General features: G+C 32.2%; 1 pseudogene; it reads right to left on the bottom strand.

Moving 5' to 3' along the window:
- Positions 1-739: 739 nt before the first annotated feature.
- On the bottom strand, positions 740-7,369 carry LOC149233371 (putative sucrose-phosphate synthase 3; annotated as a pseudogene).
- Between the last annotated feature and the right edge of the window lie 292 nt (positions 7,370-7,661).

The following is a 7,661-nucleotide window of genomic DNA, read 5'->3' as shown; positions in this document are numbered from 1 at the left end:
ATGTTTTGAATTCGTTTCCACAAATTATTTTGCCTGTTTAGGCTTTCTTATCACTGTATAACCAATTTTAGCATCTAATAAGAGCAAGGACATGCCCATTTGGGGGCCTTGGACCCGGTAGATGTAGCCCAGGAGGGGTGAAATGCCTCATCAGCTGCTATGTTATATTATGTGATTTTATCTTGCTGTTTTTTTCAAATTTAATATGCTAAATAGTAAAATGAAATAATACTCCTTCACACATAAGACTCAGAAATTTACCAAAAACATTTTGTTTCAATTGCAACACATGAGTAACAGTTTGCACATATAATTTAATGGAAATGAATACCTTGAACAGAAAATACAAGTAGTTTCATTTTCAGATCAAAATCCCTCAAATAGGTCAAACTCTAGATGTTTCCTTCTTTTCTGAGTAGATTTAGGAGAGAATATAGAGAGATTTATGAGTCAATTAGCTCCTTTGACCTCTATATCTTCATTAGGTTTCACTAACACTATCCCCGAACCAACAAGTAGAGTTAGTGGGGTCACTAACGCTCCCTTAGGCTTACAAAAAATATTTATAAAGCATGTTGTTATTGTATAGCCAGCATTAGTGTGGAAACAAGGCTTTTGATCTTGGTCTTTTCTTCAACTATCATGTCTTTCGCCTCTGAGTTGATAAGGGGGTCATTTTGTTGTATAACATGGCCCAAAAATTGGACCAATTTGAGTTGTCCACAACAACACCCCATCATTAATCAATATGAGAATCATTTTCTGGATCTGTGTATATGTGTGAATATGGATTGTCACTACCTATATATAAAAGTTGACTTCATTGTTGCAAATTAGAGAAAAAAATGTCGACACTTTGATTCCAATAGAATCAAGCCTATAAATTGTTTCTAAAACTGTTAACGTAGTAAATAAAATGAATCTAGTAGATGAAAATTCATTAGTGGAATGAACTGAATTCATAATATCTTGGATGATAATAGATTTTATACTAACAAGGGGTTCTCCAAAAGCATAATACCAATCCCTGCAATCACAAATAGAAACTTTCTTCTCCTGAGAAATAGTTTACATGAAGAATAAGCTAATACTATCATTTATACTTTGTTTTTCCTATGAATTCATGTCATTTTTCTTCTGCAATTTAGATTTATTGTCCTTAAGTCTTCTCTAAGATAATCCTAATGTGTTCTAAAATACCTCCCATGTTCTCTTCATTTTTGAGAAGTTTATCAAGATCAAAGGGGTTATTAAGTGAACTAGAGCGAGAAGGCCTATCTGCATCTAATGAGAGCCAAAGAGATGTATCGGGGGCATCCTTGAATGAACCACTATTTGATTCAGAATCTATATTTTCATTTTGGTCATTTTCACTCTGCCATTGCGGGTGTCTCATTCTACATTGGGAGATTCTTGAAAAATATATTTTGCAATGTTGTGGCCAAGAATAGAGATGAATGTTCTACAAACCATTTTTCCTGCATTTAGCCTAGAGGTTCTTATCAACTACTAGTTTGTACAAAGCATCTGCAATTTCCTTGTTATTATGGAGATCTACCAACATACCATTATTCAACATCTGCACAACAATAAACCAATTTGAGTGATCAATCACATGTAAGATCCAATCAAACTTTTATATTAGATAGCAGAATTTTCAATATACCCGTTGAATGTCTACAAGTCCTCCATTATTTGTGGAAACCATAGGTAATCCATGTGCAACTGCCTGCATTAGAACAAATTGGAAGCATGACATGTGTTACTCTTTTTACACAACCAAAAATTATTTAGATCAAATTGCTAGTATGAAATTATGGAAGGCTTCTTCTGAAGTTATTTGTGAAATTTGGAGAACATAACCTTGAAAACACTACCAAAACTGAGACATTTTATTGCTTCCTTATGATGAAAGAATGCCTTGAAAAATGGAATGAAATTCACTATTTTGTAACTGAATTCTTCTCTCTAAAATGCTCCATAACTAAACAGAGATAAAAAAATTGTACTTTGATGCAAATATTGTTCTTTTCTCGATATACACACACACACACACACACATATATATAGACACACACACACACACAGATAGATATATATATATATATATATATATATATATATATATATATATATATATATATATATATATATATATATATATATATACATACACACACACACACACACACACAAAGATATAAAATTGAAATTTGCAATAGTACTCAGAAGCGAATATACCAGTCATCTAAACGAAAAAGAAATGATATTATTTTAAATCTAGAAGATACATATGTTTCAAGTTTTGATATTATGACCATTATGTTTAGTTCTAGAGAATTTCAAAGAGAAGCATTCAAGTATGTCTTTATATGAAAGAAACTAATATATATTGAATTATTATATTCAAAATACTCCAAAACTACCAGAATGGTCATAATATCAAAACTTGATACATTTGTATCTTCTTGAAAAAATTTCATCTTGAAGAAAATAATAAAAAACAAAGGTTGGTCAAGCTACCTCAATGAGAGTCAAACTAAAGGGTTCCACCATGACTGGATTGATGAAAACACCCTACACACACAAACATCATCATTTCAAAATTACACAGACAATATTTTTTCTTCTTTTTGTTTCACCTACACCAACTGTAGTTCAAATTTTCTGTCTATTAGAAGTGCAATAATGGATAGTTTATTTTATAGTTTGACAGGAAGTTTTATAAAACCTTAGTCTTTTCCGCAATCCTATATATATCAGTAACTTCTAATTGTTTGTGATGTTTAGGATATGCCACTTCTCCATATAGATCATATTTGTTAATAAGCTTCAGGACAGTGGTCAACACACTGGCACTTGTTGCAGGCATTTGATCAATATCATCTCGATTTCCCATGATCAACATCTACAATTTTGAAATGGATAACTAAAATATTATTTATCAACTTATCAAACAAGGGAAAAGCCGCAAAACATACCTCTAAAGAAAAAGCTAAATTTAGGAACCAAGAAAAGACATACCAAGTTTTCCAGCTTCCTCAATTTGATACATTCACCAAAATCCTTGACTAAAGTGGCCATATTCTTCTTGGGATTAGGTCAAGAAAGAGCCAAAATTATGGGCTTTGAAGGATTTTTCAAAAACCGTGGGATCTAAAAATACAAACTATTATTATGCCCCTCGTATGTGGAATGAGGGATATAATTTTTCTAGTATGTGAAATCTTAAATGGTGAAAAGGAATTAAACATTGCCCTGTTGCTTACCTCACCCCATAAAGGAGACTTGGGAAATTAAACAAATTCATTATCTGAATTCTCATCTTGCATTACAACATTGTTGAAGTCCATTCCATGAGGTATAACCTACAACAAAGCATATATATGTAACAAAAACCCCCACCACCTAAATGTCATGTACTTTTTTTACCTAAGAACTCATGGAATAATTATCAAGGAAGAATAGGATTTCCACATTTGATAATGAAACACACTACCTACACAGTTAAATAAGCAGATGGGTAAATCCCCAGGTAACAAATTGACAAAAAAAGAAATTTAATTTCAACAGGAGTGTCATTCTTTGCATTCACCATCATTTAAGGCATGTAACTTGTGACCATAAAGCTCAGCGAAATCAAGGCACAATTCTTCAACTTGAATCCTATGCATGATCTTGTATGTTGCATTGATATCTTCCTTGGTATGCAATCCTTGTTTCAATAATTGTTATAGTTTATTTTGGCCTAGAGAATGGCCTGTCAAAACCATTAGAACATTCAGAGTACCAGAAAGAAGGCAAACAACACCCCTACATCTACATAGTGGCCATGGATTACATAAGGCCATACAGGTGTGCCTTCTCTAATTAGATCTCCCAATTCTTTAGAAATATTAAGAATATGACCTAGTGTTCCATCTACAAACTTAGGATTCATAACTGTAAGGAATTTCACAATGTGAACCTTGTAACTAAATATATGTAATCTAAAGTCCTTTCAGATTAGTAGTGTCAGAAATTAGAATCCAAATTGCTGTCTACAATGAATACATAACACAAAAATCTAATCTCTTATGATCCTAAGAAAGAAGAACACTATATAACAATATAATGAATGCTTTATTCAAAATGTAACAGACAAAAGGGGGAACTTATGGGTTGCATTTGGAACATAAGCAATATCAGGAAAAGTGACTTCTAACCAGGTGCCCACATTTAGAGGTCTAAGAAAGTAGTTAAATTTCATTGGTAACCAAAAACTATTGTAACTTCCTCTACTCGTAATGATTATTTCAAAAGGCTTATTTTTCACAATACATATCTTGACATTTCTCCCAAGAAATTGTATTGTTCATGTATAATAATTGTTAGAGAAAATATTTTTTAAATATAAAATCTGTTCACTTTGTATGCATTTTGAAATAATAGTTTTGATCACTTGTCAAATTATATTTGCTTCTTTACCTTACTACACAAAATATTTCAAAACACATATTTTCCATTTCCAAGAGATATTTGTAATAACATATATCATCTCGTTCATATATCCATGGTATGTAGCTTTTAACTAGAGGAAGTATGTACCATCTGAAAAAAATAAATAAATAAATAAGGTAACATCTATTTTCGGTCTCTTTAGTAACTCGAAGAACTTGGAAAATTGTCAACTATGCTCTTTGTAGAAAGTACAATAGATATATTTTTCTAAATGACTCTCACACAACAAGGTTAGAATCTATTACAAGGATATACTCATTATAAGCTCAACATGGCATATAGGGGAATTGAATTTGGATGGGGAGGATAACAACATTTTACCAACCACTCAAGCTACATCCAATTGACAGTATTGTGCCAAAATTTTCTTCCAATTTCTAGCAATTGGACTTCATATGTTACCTTGATGTGATCAAGTGTTTACTCAAGATTTTATTTCAATGATACATGGATCAGAGGATCAGTGGTACCTTGATGCTTCCTAATTTGACAAAGGCCTAGATCTTGATGTAACATGGATTGAGGTTCTTCCTCGTAGTAGAACTGCAATCTAGAAAACATTTTTAATGTACACCCATGCTTCTAATGTGTTGAATCATGCTCTTTCCAAGGAAAATTTTCTTCGTTGGATGCTCTTATATGCACACCTATATGCCAACATCATGGAATACAAGGCCTACACTAGCTACTACTATATCTCAAAGGTTTTTTTCCAACAATATGGGAAAATTGTACACCAATTGATATCAATCCAGGGTAGGTTGCATAACCTCTTCCTATGTTAGGAAAATATCTATCCAAATGGATAATTGTGTGGGCACATCCATATCTGACCTACAAAGATGCAAATCATGTATTCCAATATTTTTTCAAGAATGAAAAATGGGTTGGGTGCCTTTGCCTCCCATCAATGGATATTTTCCACACAAATCTTGTTGATATGAGGTTCCACACTAGTTCTTACAAGTTTGGCAAACGTATCTACCATTGTGAATCAACACTATAAGTACCAATGTCTCATCATCTGAATCTTAGTTTTCAAATAGATCCTATATTTACTCTAGAAAATATGCAACAAAGTTATTCCTAGATTTCCTTTGGATACCACAAAAGCATGTTAACACTACTAAATTTAAGGAGATGGTATATTTTGGAAATATTTAAGAAAATGAAATGGCCAGCAAAGTCAAATTCAATTATTTGATAAGATTCCATAATAATAAGGAAATATACAATCAAAAGATAGACATAGACAAGTTAAAAATGCTAGAAGCCAAAATGTCAAAAAGCATCATATTGTGGCTATAATTTTCAAGCAATGCTTGGGACTCAATGACATAACTTGGGAAAATTTTAAGAATGGAAATTCATCTTAAACTTTAGAATTTTTTGCAAATCTCACTAGTTCATGGTACACAATTTTTTAAATGTTTGGTGATACTTATATAAAAATATATAAATTTATAATAATTGTATATAGCTTCTATATAATGTTTTGGTGAATTTTGAGATAAAATTATTTTATGCTATAAAATTTGGGAGAAACAATTTTAGAAAAAAAATGGAAAATAAAAAATATTTTTTTTGAAAAGAAACATGGAAAATTAGCCCACCTACGAATATTAGCCCCTAAAATTTTCCATGGACATGATAGCTATCATCCTAGGGTCTGTCCTCTCTTGGTACATGTAGAGACACACTAATTTGTTCTTACCAATCACCTTTCTTTCAGGGAGATCTAGAGAGAATGACATGAGAAGAGGCCTAGGTTTCCTGGGAAACTATGAAATATCATGATAATTAATCCTAGATGATTTAATCTCCCAGTTATGACTAGAACATAAATTCCTAAGAAGTACTAAAGTTTTAGTGGCTTAAAATCAAATATCAAGAGATAACTTGTAGGAAACTTCATTTTATTCCTTTCCCTTGCCATCCTAAGAGAAGATATAAATTGGAGTCTCAAATTTTTAAGTCCAAATTTTAGAATTACCCAAAAGTTTTAGTATGACTCAAGTTCATTCTCATTACTGTTTTTGTTAATCCTGTGGCTTCTTACTGGGTTCTCTAATTCAGGGGAAATCCTACTCAATTGGGTAGCCATATAATCATAAAGACGAATGCACACTTACAACAATAATCCTAAAATAATGTCAAAATACACACAAAAGTTGAGATAGCGAGTCTGGAATGTATGGCCATAATATTTCTTTCTAAATATACCTTTCTTTGAATCCACAATGGATTCAAACTATGTATGCCCCTCCACTCTCTAGAATGTCTTCATCCTGATCAAAATTCAACATTTCAGTTGGCTCTCCATTGCTAGAATCCACTTTAGGAGAACATATTAGACATGTTAGTAGGTCCACTCTATACACTTTTGCCATTTTTGCAAGTGCTTTTGCAAACTCTACAACATATTTCACCTGCATGAGAAACGAACACATGTTTCACTTGGTGGTAATCCAATTATACTCCTAGTGAAATAAGGTAATCATGCTTTGATCCCCTACTTTTCTAAATGATTTTGTGAGAAAATTGACTGCATGTATTAATTATAGTAGAAATAGGTAAAGACAAATACAAAAAATAAAAATAGAATCACGGCCAAGTTCCATATTCTCCCCTCGGACTAGGCCATGAAAATTGGCATATTAATCACAAATAGGAGAATCAACAAAGTAATTTTTTCTATGAGGATTTTTAGATCTAACACTTCTATTCTCAGTATGGAATATTGGACAAAGAAAAAGAAGAGAAAATTGACTGCAAAATAACTATAACAAAAAAAATTAAAACCTCAAATAAGCTCCTCTTCTCATCGTAAGTGTTGTTTTGCTACAATTACAACATATAATGATTTCATTTAATGTTTCCATTCACTTACATGAATTTGTTCCCTCAACCTTTGTTGTTAGGAGAGAATTTCAGTTCACACTAAAGCTCCTCCAAGAATTGTGTAGCCAAGCCCCATGATGTCTGGGAATTCTCTGAAGGGCATTATCAAGGTTTTCATCACTCCCATGATAATCACAAACAAAGAGAGAGATACTCTTCTCCCTCTTCCATCGCTACTTAAGCTAGGTCCTTACACTCTTTCTTCTAACAAAAGAATTCATCTGAACCCCTTAAAATAGGGAGCTTGGTCCATCATAATG

Source organism: Pinus tabuliformis, chromosome J, assembly GCF_031772625.1.
Source record: "Pinus tabuliformis cultivar Carrire ecotype Pingquan chromosome J, CPIR1, whole genome shotgun sequence".
In the NCBI taxonomy this organism is placed as follows: Eukaryota; Viridiplantae; Streptophyta; class Pinopsida; order Pinales; family Pinaceae; genus Pinus; species Pinus tabuliformis.
This window is presented reverse-complemented; position numbering and strand designations above follow the sequence as displayed.